The sequence below is a fragment of the Mustela lutreola genome, chromosome 5 (genome assembly GCF_030435805.1).
Source record: "Mustela lutreola isolate mMusLut2 chromosome 5, mMusLut2.pri, whole genome shotgun sequence".
Lineage (NCBI taxonomy): Eukaryota > Metazoa > Chordata > Mammalia > Carnivora > Mustelidae > Mustela > Mustela lutreola.
Genome location: NC_081294.1, coordinates 163358962 through 163372350, shown reverse-complemented (window position 1 = coordinate 163372350; position 13389 = coordinate 163358962).

Here is a 13389-nt window from a genome sequence, read left to right as displayed (position 1 = left end):
AAATAACCATAACATATCCAGTATTTCTATGAATGTCTGAATTATTTCCAGGTGTCATTGCATTGAGAAAATATACTACTGGCTCCACAGGCCAAAATATTTAGTCCTTTCTGTAAAACATTTATTAAAAATTCCCTTTGAAATTTTTGAATAAAATCTAAGCAAGAAAATATTTAATTAGAAATATAAGATTCATATGAAGTGTGAATAAGCAATTTTATTAAATTTTACAGAATTTAATAAGTGTGAATAAGCAACACTGCTAGGTTTATTCATCAATTTTCATATGAGCCCATTTAAGCCTGTCCCAATATGACTCGACCCTGTTTCTTACAAAGATCCTCATCTTTATTGATTTTCTGCTTTGATGATCTATTTCTGAGAGAGGCGTGTTACGATCTCCAATGGTTAGTTTATTCATATCAATATGACTCTTTATATTGATTAACAGTTTTCTTATGTAATTGGCTGCTCCCGTATTGGGGGCATAGATATTTACAATTGTTAGATCATCTTGGTGGATAGTCCCTTTAAGAATGATGTAATGTCCTTCTGTACCTCTTACTACAGTCTTCAGTTTAAAATCTAATTTTTCTGATATGAGAATCGCTACCCCAGCCTTCTTTTGAGGCCCACTGGAATGAAAGATGCTTCTCTATCCCTTCACTTTCAGTCTAGGTGTATCTTTAGGTTCAAAATGGGTCTCTTATAGACAACATATGGATGGGACCTGTCGCTTTATGCAGTCTGCAACCCTGTGCCGTTTTATGGGCACATTTAGGCCATTCATATTGAGGGTGATTATTGATAGATACGTTTTTATTTACATCGTGTTACCTTTGAAGTCTTTCTTTGTGTATATTGTCTCTATATTTCTGTTCAATGCTATTATTGGACTTTTTCCTCCTTCAAAGAAGCCACCTTAATATTTCCTGCAGTATCAGCTTGGTGGTTGAATAGTCTTTTAAGCCTTGCCGGTCCTGGAAACTCTTCATCTCTCTATCCATTTTGAATGTCAGTCTTGCTGGATAATTTATTCTTGGCTGCATGTTCTTCTCATTCAGTGCCCTGAATATATATTGCCAGCCCTTTCTGGCTTGCCAGGTCTCTCTGGACAGGCCTGACGTTATTCTGATGGGCTTTCCTCTGTACTTAAGGATCTTCTTTGTCATAGCTGCTTTCTAGAGATTCTGCCTACAATTATAATTCTTCATTCTTACTATTAGGTGTCTCGAGGACATTTGAGAATCTGTAATCTTGGGGGTAAACCTTTCAGCCTCTAGTACATGAACACTGGTTCCGTTCACAATATGTGGAAAATTTTCATGAAGAACTTATTCCACTATATCTTCTAGACTTCTTTCTTTCTCCTCCCCTTCAGGGATCCAATAATTCTGATGTTGGAATATTTCATGACATCATTTATTTCCCTGATTCTGTTTTCGTGGTTTCTAAGCTGTTTGTTCTAGGCTTCTTCCTGATCCTTTCTCTCTATCTGTTTGTCCTCCAGATCACTAATTCTTTCTTATGTCTCCGTTACTCTAGCGTTGAGAGAATTTAGATTAGATTGGAACTCATTGAGAGCATTGTGAAGCTCATCCCTGGTAGATTTCAGCTCTTCTTGAATATTGAAAACATGATCTCTGGTCGTTTCTGGGAAAAATCCTGCATCTTTCCCGTTGAGATCAGAAACACGACAAGGATGCCCACTCTCACCACTCTTGTTCAACATAGTATTAGAAGTCTTAGCAACAGCAATCAGACAACAAAGAGAAATAAATGTATCCAAATTGGTAAAGAAGAAGTCAAATTCTCTCTCTTTACAGGTGACATGATTCTTTATATGGAAAACGTAAAAGACTCCACCTCCAAACTACTAGAACTAATAGAACAATTCAGCAACATGGAAGGATACAAAATCAATGTACAGAAATCAGTGGCTTCCTTATACATTAACAATGAAAATACAGAAAGGGACATTAGAGAATTGATTCCATTTGCTAGAGTACCAAGTACCATAAGATACCTGGGAATAAAACTAACCAAAGAGGTAAAGGATCTGTACTTGAGGAACTAAAGAACACTCATGAAAGAAATTGAAGAAGACACTAAAAGATGGAAGACCATTCCATACTCTTGGATCGGAAGAATAAACATTGTTAAAATGTCTATATTACCTAAAGCAATCTATACTTTAATGCCATTCCTATCAAAATTCCACTGGTATTCTTCAAAGAACTACAGCAAATAATCCAAACATTTGTATGGAATCAGAAGAGGCCCAGAATCACTAAGGAAATGTTGAAAAACAAGAATAAAACTGGGGGCATCACGTTACCTGATTTCAAGCTTTATTACGAAGCTGCGATCACCAAGACAGCAAGGTACTGGCATAAAAACAGACACATGGACCAGTGGAACAGAGTACAGAGCCTAGATATGGACCCTCAACTCTATGGTCAGTTAATCTTCGACAAAACAGGAAAAAATATACAGTGGAAAAAAGACAGTCTGTTCCATAAATGGTGCTGGAAAAACTGGGCAGCTATATGTAGAAGAATGAAACTTGACCATTCTCTTGCACAGTACACAAAGATAAGCTCAAAATGGATAAAAGACCTCAATGTGAGACAGGAATTTATCATAATTGTAGAGGAGAACATAGGCAGTAATCTCTTCAATATCAGCCACAGCAACTTCTTTCAAGATATGTCTCCAAAGGCAAAGGAAACAAAAGCAAAGATGAACTTTTGGGACTTCATCAAAATCAAAAGCTTCTGCACAGCAAAGGAAATAGTCAAGAAAACCAAGAGGCAACCCACAAAATGGGAGAACATATTTGCAAATGACAGTACAGACAAAAGGTTGATATCCAGGATATATAATGAACTCCTCAAACTCAACACACACAAAACAGGCAATAATATCACAAAATGGGCAGAAGATATGAACAGACACGTCTCCAATCAAGACATACTAATGGCTATCAGACACATGAAAAATATTGATCATTGCTAGCCATCAGGGAGATTCAAATTAAAATCACATGGAGATATCACCTTACACCAGTTAGAATGGCCAAAATTAGCAGGACGGGAAACAACATGTGTTGGATGGGATGTGGAGAAAGGGGAACCCTCTTACACTGTTGGTGGGGATGTGAGTTGGTGCAGCCTCTTTGGAGAACAGTGTGGAGCTTCCTCAAGAAATTAAAAATAGAACTTCCCTATGACCCTGCCATTGTACTCCTGGGTATTTACCCCAAAGATACAGATGTAGTGAAAAGAAGGGCCATCTGTACCCCAATGTTTATAGCAGCAATGGCCATGGTCGCCAAACTATGGAAAGAACCATGATGTCCTTCAATGGACGAATGGATAAGGAAATTGTGGTTCATATACACTATGGAGTGTTATACCTCCATCAGAAAGGAGGAATACCCAACTTTTGTAGTAACATGGACGGGACTGGAAGATATTATGCTGAGTGAAATAAGTCAAACAGAGAGAGTCGATGGTTTCACTTATTTTGGCGGCATAACAAATAGCATGGAGGACATAAGGAGATAGAGAGTAGAAGTGAGTTGGGGGAGATTGGAAGGGGAGGTTAACCATGAGAGACTATGGACTCTGAAAAACAATCTGAGCGGTTTGAAGTGGCGGGGGGGGGGTGGGATGTCGTGGTACCAGGTGGTAGGTATTAGAGAGGGCACGATTGCATGGAGCACTGGTTGTGGTACAAACTAATGAATACTGTTATGCTGCAAATAAAAAATAGATTAAAAAAAAAAGATCCTCATCTTCTTTCCGTCTAGAGGAACAGTTATGAAGTAACTTCAAAATCACTTTTTTGTTGTTTTAAAAAGTGTAGTTAGTCCCACCCAAACTCCACTTACGATATTCTGACTCTGAACTTGACCAATTCTTATATAGATTATGTAACTCATTTTCTAAACTGTTCATCTTAAATCTGGAATGATTTCAATCCAATAAATAATCTACAATGTCTAAATAATTAACTCCAGAAAATCAATAGCTATCTCATATATCCCATGCTTGCATCAAAAACAGCTGTACTGGGGCGCCTGGGTGGCTCAGAGGGTTAAGCCTCTGCCTTCGGCTCAGGTCATGATCTCAGGATCCTGGGATCGAGTCCCACATCGGGCTCTCTGCTCAGAAGGGAGCCTGCTTCCTCCTCTCTCTCTCTGCCTGCCTCTCTACCTGCTTGTGATCTCTGTCTGTCAAATAAATAAATAAAATCTTTAAAAAAAAAACAAAAACAGATGTACTATTGTAGAGTAAAATACATGTTACATATGTTGTACTAAATCATTCTTTATTTAGCTGCAATATCCTTAACCTGTAGAGGATCCATTATAAGTTCTGGATACTATGTTCCCTTTCTCAATGGATAATATATATATCTCAAATTCAGTTATTTTTCTGGTAGTGTCTTGCTTCAAACAAATAAAATGTCACAAGTGAAGGTCCATTTGCATTCATATATTTAATATATATTTTGTCACACAGAATTATCATTTTAAAGTGATAATATTATTTTTAAAGTGATCAGGAGTCTAGTCATTTAGTGTAGAATTTAGTTTTATTCAGCAGAAGTCTGGGCAAGCTGCTCATACATGCTCATAGATAATATCAGCCATTGATTATACTCTCAAATTCAGCATATTTCACTGTTATTTCATAATATGCTGTCAGAAATAACACCATTTCTTTCCAGAATTATTTAAGGGATAATGTTGTAGGTTTCAAGATAACTTAATTTGTTTAAATATACAGGTGTTTAAGCAATCAATTATTTTTTTACAATTCTATATAAAATGTAATATATATTACATATATATTTTATTTTTTGAATAGTTAATCTTTTAAAGACACTTTATTCACATACAATTTTGTTTTAATGTTCTGTCATTAATGAGATTCTTGAATATAACAATTGGTTATTCTATTAGTTTTGAAAAGGTAGGTCTTATTTAGTTCTAAACAAAATTATCTTAAAACACTTACAGAAGTATCTCCGCTCTTAAATGAGAAATAAAAATATAATTAAGACATGTACCTTTTATTTTCTCCAACTTTTACAAATTTACTGGTTTGGATAGCAGACATTGGTCCTCCACTTATCACAAGGACAGAGTCATTTTTCTGAGTAGAATTGTTTCAGTGTTTTCAAACCAATGTATATACTCATTTCTCATCACTGCAGTTGACATTTTCGATAACTCCAAAAAGACTAAACAACAATCACTATTTTAGGACATCTTTGCAGATTAAGGAAAACACTTGGTGTTTTCGTGTGCATTAACTTTGGAATGTCCACTGAGACTTGAATAATGTAGGTTAAACCAACATGGCCTTAGGCCAAAGTTGGAACATGAATTATGATAATTTGTTTAGATGTTTTCGCAGATGTGTTAAAGGTCAATTCAGTGGGGAAACTAATATACTTATACTTACATTTTGAATATTATATCTCTAAAATTTTATGGAGTCATATATTTTATATTTTGTTATTTAGTAAGTATGTAAAAGTAATGAGTCTAATTATTAACTTATTTTGGACATTGGAGTATATTCCTATAAAACTTTATAGAGTGAAATGGGATGTGATATATGCAGTATAAACACATAAAAATAAATTTTTATAATATCACAATTTACATGTGATCTTTGTTTTGATATTATTTATTTTTAATTATTGCCACTATGCTAGAAATTACTATCAAATTATAAAACATTTTAAATTTTAAATATTAATTATTATTTATATGGTTATATTATTACTTTCTTTGTTGGTATACTATTTTAAATAATATTCAATAATGATGTCTTTTATGCAGGTAATGCTTAGTTTTAGATTTCCTATACTCTCCCATATTTCCTTTGACTATATGGGTTTTTTTGTTTGTTTTATTTTTAAGGACAGGATACTCTCAGTCTAGTTTAGATGCTTTTTTAAAAGAGTTTTCCTGTAATAAAAATATATGTAACATCAAATTTACTATTTTCAACTGTACAATTCTGCATATTAGGTACATTCACATTTTTACAGAACCATCAACAAAGTCCATCTCTAAGAGATTTTCATCATTCCAAACCATAGCTTTTCATCCTATAAACAATGAATTCCTGGGGCGCCTGGGTGGCAGTCATCACACATCTGCCTTTGGCTCGGGCCATGATCCCAGGGTGCTGGGATCAAGTCCTACATTGGGCTCCCTGCTTGGCAGGAGGCCTGCTTCTCCCTTTCCTACTCCCTCTGCTTGTGTTACCTCTCTCACTGTGTCTCTGTCAAATAAATAAATAAATCTTTAAAAAATTGAAATAAAATAAATTCCTGTTCTCTCCTCTTCATAGTCCTTCTAACCAGGATTCTACTTTCTGCCTCAATGAACTTCCCCATTCTAAGTACCTCATAAAAATAGAATCATTACACTTGTCATTTTCTGTCTTATTTTACTTAGAAAAATTGTGGCACCTGGGTGGCTTACTTGTTGAGTGTCTGCCTTCTGCTCAGGTCATGATCCCAGGGTCCTGAAATCAAGGCCCTCCATAGAGCCCCCCATCGAGCTACCTGTTCAAAGGGAAAACTGCTTCTCCCTCTCCCACTCCTCCTGCTTGATCCCTCTCTCACTGTCTTTCTCTATGTCAAATAAAGTAAATAAAATCTTAAAATAAGAGTATTGTCAAGCTTCACCAATGTATAGCTTGTATAAGAATCTTTTTTTTTCAATTTTTATTTAAATTCAAGTTAATTTATATATAGTCTAAAATTGATTTTAGGTATAACTTAGTGATTCACCACTTATATGCTCATTGCAAGTGCCCTCCTTAATTCCCATCACCCACCCAATCCAACCCCACCCAACTCCATCCTTCAATACTCAGTGTCTTCTCTGTAGTTAAAGACTTTTATGGTTGGCTTCCTTCTATTTACTCCCTTCCCCTATTTTTATATCTTCTTTCTTAAATTCCACATATGAGTGAAATCTTATGATATTTATCTTTTTGACCTGTTTATTTCACTTAGCCTAATATATCCTAGTTCCATCCATGTCATCACAAATGGAAAGAGATCATTCTTTTTTTTTTTAAAGACCAAATAATAGTCCATTGTACATGTTTGTCCTTTCATATTTCTATGAGGATTTGGGTGGATCCCATTTTTTTTTTTTTTTGGTTATTGTGAATAATGTTGCTAAGAACATTGGTGAACAGATATATGTTCAATTTCCCTATCTTAATTCTTCTATGTATATAACATGAAGTGAAAATGATCATATGGTAGTTTTACATTAAACACTTAGAGGAAATTCCATACTATTTTCCCAGAATCTCACCATTTTACCTTTCTAACAGGAAAGCACAGTAAGTCTAATTTCCGCACATCCTTTATAATGATTGATATTTTTATTTATTTCTTTCCTTTCTTGTTTTTATTTCCTAATGTATTTTAATGTTTACTTCATTGTGGTTTTGCTGTGATGTTAATTAACCATCTTATAATTTGCTTGTTGTCCATTAGTATATCCTCCTTGGAGAAATGTGGGGTTTTTTTAAAGATTTTATTTATTTATTTGACAGAGAGAGATCACAAGTAGGCAGAGAGGCAGGCAGAGAGAGAGGGGGAAGGAGACTCCCTGCTGAGCAGAGAGCCTGATGTGGGACTTGATCCCATAACCCAGGGATCATGACCTGAGCCAAAGGCAGAGACTTAACCCACTGAGCCACCCAGGTGCCCCGGAGAAATGTGTTTTTACTTTTTTACTTACATTTTAATTTGGTTGCTTGCTATTGTAGCTATTGAGTTTTAGGTGTTATTTACATTTCTATATATTTAGTCCTTATATATTTTCTGCAATTGTGTGGGTTGTCTTTTCACTCTATTTAATGTGTCCTTTGATGTACAAAAGTTTTTGTTTTAATAAAGTCCATTTTTCTACTTTTTTGTTGCCTATGATTTTGGTATTATATCTAAGAAATAATTGGTGAACTCAATGTGGTGACAATTTTTCCATCATGTTTCTTCAAACAGATTGCAAGTTTAGCTCTTACTTTAGTTGTTTTATACATTTTGCCTTATTCGTATATGATATAGCTAATAGTCCACCTTTATATTTTGCTATGGATATTCACTGTTACAAGTACAATTTGTTTTCCTTACCTCACTGAATGGCATGGGCATTCTTGTTGAAAATCATTTAATCATCCATGTTAAGAGTTTTATTCTCACTTTACTTACAAAGCCGTGATCATCAAGAGAGCATGGTACTGGCACAAAAACAGACATGTAGTCCAGTAGAACAGAGTAGAGAGTCCTCATATGGGCCTGCAACTCTATGGTCAAATGATTCTCAGCAAAACAGAAAAAAATATATACTGGGAAAAAAAGAGAGTATCTTCAATAAATGGTGTTGGGGAAAATTGGACAGCTATGTGTAGAAGAATGAAATTCAAACATTGTCTTACACCATGTACAAAGATAAACTCAAAATGGATAAAGGACCGCAATATGAGGTAGGAATTCATCGAAATTCTAGAGAAGAAAATAGGCAGTAACTTGCTTGACATTGGCCACAACAGCTTCTTTCAAGATATGTCTCCAAAGGCAAAGGAAACAAAAGCAAAAAATGAATATTTAGATCTTCATCAAGATAAAAAGCTTCTGCACAGCAAAGGAATCATTCAACAAAACAAAGAGGCAACCCACAAAATAGGAGAATATATTCATGGATGACATTACAGACAAAGGGCTGATGTCCAAGATCTATAAAGATCTCCTAAAACTCAACACACACAAAACAGATAATCATGTCAAAAATGGTCAGAAGACATGAACAGATGCTTCTCCAATGGAGTCATACAAATGGCTGACAGACACTTGAAAAAAATATTCATCATTACTAGCCATCAGAGAGATTCAAATCAAAACCGCACTGAGATACCACCTTACACAAGTTAGAATGACCAAAATAGCAAGACAGTAAAGAACACGTGTTGGAGAGGATGTTGAGAAAGGGGAATCCTCTTACACTGCCTGTGGGAAATCAAGTGGGTGCAGCCACTTTGGAAAACAGTTTGGAGATTTATTTAGTCTCTTTCTCTTTTTTTAAATACCACATATTACATTTCTTATTTTATTTGTATTTATTTTTTATATTTACTCAGAGTATAATTAATGTATGGTGTTATATCATTCTCAAATGTAAAATGCAATAATTCAACAAATCTATACATAACTCAGTACTCCTCAAGATAAGTTCTCTATTAGTCTTTTATATCTTTTCACCTATCATCTTACCTACCTGCCTTCTGGCAACCATCAGTGTCTTCTCTGTTTTTAAAAGTCTATTTTTTTGCTGGTCTTTTTTTCTTTTTTCTTTTGGTTGCTTATTTTCTTTGTTTCTTAAATTACAAATATGAGTGATATCACATGGTATTTCTCTTTCTCTGACTAACTTATTTCACTTGCCATCATATCCTCTTAACTCACCCATGTAGTTGCTAATAACAGGATCTCATTTTTTGGTTATTGATGAGTAATATTCCAATATATCTATACACAAACATATATATACACCTAAACATAAACATACATGTGCATCAATCCATATATTCATACATACATACACTTCATTTATTTATTCATTCATTATTTGGATTAATCATGGAATTATTGGATTATATAGTCATTCTATTTTTAATGTTTTGAGGAAACTCCATAATGTTTTTCACAGTGGCTATATAATTTACATCTCCACCAGCAGAGAGAAAAAGTAGTTTTTTCTCTACAGCCTTGCCAACACTTGTTATTTATTATATATTTCAGGTTTTCCATTCTGACAAGTGTAAGGTAATATCTCATTGTAGTTTTGGTTTTCATTTCCCTGATGATTAATGTTGCTAATTTTTCCCTGTCTGTCAGCCATTTGTACATCCTCTGGCAAACTGCTTATGCAGGGATTCTGCTAGTTTTTAAATTAGATTACTGGCTTTTTTGATGTTGAGTATATATATGTGTGTGTGCATATATATATATATATATATATATATATATATATATATATAGTTAAGAGTGGAGGGAGTGGCAGAGGGAGAGGGAGAGAGAGAATCTCGAAGAGACTCCCCACTGAGCACAGAGTCTGATATGGGGCTTGATCCCACAACCTTGAGATCATGACCTGAGCTGAAATCAAGATTTGGATGCTTATCTGACTGAGTCACTCAAAAGGTTGTCTTTTTGTTTTGTTTGTGTCTTTTGGTTTGTTTGTTTGCTTTTTTGTTTTTGTTTTTGTATAGTCCCAGTAGTTTAATTTTGATTTTTTCCCTTGCCTAAAGAGACATATCTAGAAAAAATGTTTCTTTGGCTGACGTCAAAGGAATTACTGCTCATGTTTTCTTCAAGAGATTTATGATTTCAGATCACATGTTTAGGCCTTTAAGCCATTTTGAGTTTCTATTTGTGCATTGTGTAAGAAAGTGGTCCAGGTTCAATTTTTTTGGCCATGTAGCTATCTAGTTTTTCCTTTACCATTTATTGAAAAGACTGTTGTTTCCCCCACTGTAAATTATTTCCAACTTTGTCATAGATTAATTAACTATGTAAGTGTAGGTATGTTTATGGGTTTTCTAATTTTTTTTAAGATTTTATTTATTTATTTGACAGAGAGATCAAAAGTAGGCAGAGAGGCAGGCAGGGGGGGGGGGGAGCAGGCTCCCCACTGAGCAGAGAACCTAATGTTGGGCTTGCTTCCAGGACCCTGAGCTCCTGACCCCAGAAGAAGGTTGAGGCTTAACGCAATGAGCCACCCAGGTGCCCCTATGGGTTTTCTATTTTGTTCTGTTGATCTATGTACCTGCATTTGTGCCAGTACCATATGTTTTTATTATTACACCTTTTTAAAGAAAATATTTTTGAGGATTTAATTTGTTTTTCAAATAAGAAAGAGAGAGAGCGCAGAGTGAGCAGAAGACAGAGGGAGAAGGCTCCCTGCTCCAAGCATGAAGGCTAATTCAGGAGTAGATCTCAGGACCTGAGTCACAGGCATATACTTAAATTACTGAGCCACCTAGGCACCCCACAACAGTTTTATAGTAGATGTAAATATGGGACTGTGATACCTCCAGGTTTATTTTCTCTCTTGAGGCTACCTTGGATGTTTTGATTACTATATTTTACATTTAATTTTCAAATCAGGAAATAAGTGGCTTCCCAGTTCGTTCATTTTTTAAAAGTGTTTTGGCGCTGAATGTTCCTTTATTCTGTTAATGTGGTGTACTACTATATGTACATTCATATGTTGAATAATGACTGCATTCCAGGATTAAATCCTACTAAGTTGTATTGTTTAATCCTTTTAACATATTGATGCATTATGTTTCCTACTATTTTATGAGAAATGTATATTTATAGATATAAAAATATACATACCTACATATAATGTCATACGATTATATGAATATTTATGAGCTATTATGTACTCAGATCAGTACCTCTTTTCTTTTTTGTAGTATATTTCTTATTTTCATGGAATTCTTCGTGGCGTTGGTATTAGAAAAATGTTGGGCTCAGAATAACTAAATGTTCCTTTCTCTACAGGGTTTTAGAAAAGCTTGGGAAGAACTGGAGATACTTATTTCTTTGTTTATGAAAAATTAACTAGTGAAGTATTTAGACCAAGGGTTTTCTTTACATAGAAGTTTTAATTACTTAATTTCCTTACTAATTATATATCTATTCAAATTTTTTATTTACTTTCAGCATAACAGCATTCATTATTTTTTTTTCACAACACCCAGTGCTCTTTGAAATCCATGCCCTCTTTAATACCCACCACCTGGTACCCCAACCTCCCACCCCCACGCCCCTTCAAACCCGTCAGATTGATTTTCAGAGTTCATAGTCTCTCATGGATCACCTCCCTCTCCAATTTCCCTGAAATCCCTTTTCCTCTCTAACTCCCCATGTCCTCCATGCTATTTGTTATGCTCCACAAATAAGTAAATACCTGATAATTAACTCTCTCTGCTTGACTTATTTCACTAAGCATAATTTCTTCCAGTCCCGTTCATGTTGTTACAAAAGTTGGACATTCATCCTTTCTGATGTAGGCATAAAACTCCATTGTGTATATGGACCACATCTTCCTTATCCATTCGTCCGTTGAAGGGCATCTTGGTTCATTCCATAGTTTCCATGGCCATTGCTGCTATAAACATTGGGGTACAGATGGCCCTTCTTTTCACTATATCTGTATCTTTGGGGTAAGTACCCAGGAGTGCAATGGCAGGGTCATAGGGAAGTTCTCTTTTTAATTTCTTGAGGAATCTCCACACTGTTCTCTAAAGTGCACTAACTTGCATTCCCACCAACAGTTTAAAAGGCTCCCCTTTCTCCACACCCCCTCCAACACATGTTGTTAACTGTCTTGCTAATTTTGGCCATTCTAACTGGTGTAAGGCGATATCTCAATGTGGTTTGAATTTGAATCTCCCTGGTGATGATGAATATTTTTTCATGTGTCTGATAGCCATTTGTATGTCTTGATTGGAGAAGTGTCTGTTCATATCTTCTGCCCACTTTTTTTTTTTTTTATAAGATTGCCTGTTTTGTGTGTGTTGAGTTTGAGGAGTTCATTATAGATCCTGGATATCAACCTTTTGTCTGTACTGGCATTTGCAAATATCTTCTCCCATTCCATGGGTTGCCTCTTTGTTTTTTGACTGTTTCCTTTGCTGTGCAGAAGCTTTTGATTTTGATGAAGTCCAAAAAGTTCATTTTCGCTTTTGGTTCCTTTGCCTTTGGACACATATCCTGAAAGAATTTGCTGTGGCTGATATTGAAGTGATTACTGCCTATGTTCTCCTCTAGGATTCTGATGGATTCCTGTCTCACGTTGAGGTCTTTTATCCATTTTGAGTTTATCTTTGTGTACGGTGTAAGAGATTGGTCGAGTTTCATTCTTCTACATATAGTTGCCCAGTTCTCCCAGCACCATTAATTGAAGAGACTGTCTTTTTCCCACTATATATTTTTTCCTGTTTTGTCGAAGATTATTTGACCATAGATTTGAGGGTCCATATCTGTGTTCTCTACTCTGTTCCACTGGTCTATGTCTCTGTTTTAATACCAGTGCCATGCTGTCTTGGTGATCACAGCTTTGTAGTAAAGCTTGAAATCAGGTAGCATGATGCCTCCAGTTTAATTTTTGTTTTTCCACATTTCCTTAGCAATTCGGGGTCCCTTCCGATTCCATGCAAATTTTTGGATTATGTGCTCCAGTTCTTTGATGAATATTGATGGAATTTTTATCGGAATGTCATTAAAAGTATTTGTTGGTCTAGGCAGTAAAGACATTTTAATAATGTT